Source organism: Etheostoma cragini, chromosome 12, assembly GCF_013103735.1.
Source record: "Etheostoma cragini isolate CJK2018 chromosome 12, CSU_Ecrag_1.0, whole genome shotgun sequence".
NCBI classification, from domain to species: domain Eukaryota; kingdom Metazoa; phylum Chordata; class Actinopteri; order Perciformes; family Percidae; genus Etheostoma; species Etheostoma cragini.
In genome coordinates, this window is record NC_048418.1 from 25,376,734 (window position 1) to 25,377,420 (window position 687).

Below are 687 nucleotides of genomic sequence, written 5' to 3' on the forward strand. Positions count from 1 at the left end.
CACACACACACACACACACACACACACACACACACACACACACACACACACACACACACACACACACAAACACACTAAGCTGCTAGATAAGAGCTAAGAGGTCTAAAATATAAACTAGGCTTATATGTTCTGAAGATCCCCCAGAACTAACACTAACATTCAGTTAGGAAAATATTTGTTGAGGGAAGAGCTAATCTCTCTGGGATATGTTAATATATGATAGTTGGCTGAAGTCCAGTGAAAAAACATGATAAGAGGACGATTATATCATGAAGTCTGACAGATTTTACCTGACCAAGACTCCCTAAGGGACACCAATACACATTCTCAATGCTACTAGATAATTAAAGGTATAAAAAAGAGATTTCTGTGATGCAATATCTATTTTTCTGACTTCTGAGTCAAGTATCGACATCCAGTGAGGTAAATGTCTGCCTTCAGCTCTACTTTTTAGATCAGGCTGAAAATGCTGTTTAAGGACAATACCACCAGGTTTAGTAATATTTATAAGTTCATAATTTATACTTTTTATTAATGTCCAGTGGGGAAATTACAACTTACACTCTGTTACACATTACACACAGGCCTGAACCACACACACATGCTCAGGTCTTATACACTCACCGGCCACTTTATTAGGTACCCCATGCTAGTAACGGGTTGGACCCCCTTTTGCCTTCAGAACTG

At 38.9% G+C, this 687-nt stretch overlaps 1 long non-coding RNA gene across 1 annotated transcript in view; it reads left to right on the top strand.

Annotated features, from left to right (window-relative positions):
• Positions 1–687, top strand: part of LOC117954490 — a 20,539-nt gene that overhangs the window by 470 nt on the left and 19,382 nt on the right. The window lies entirely within an intron of this gene.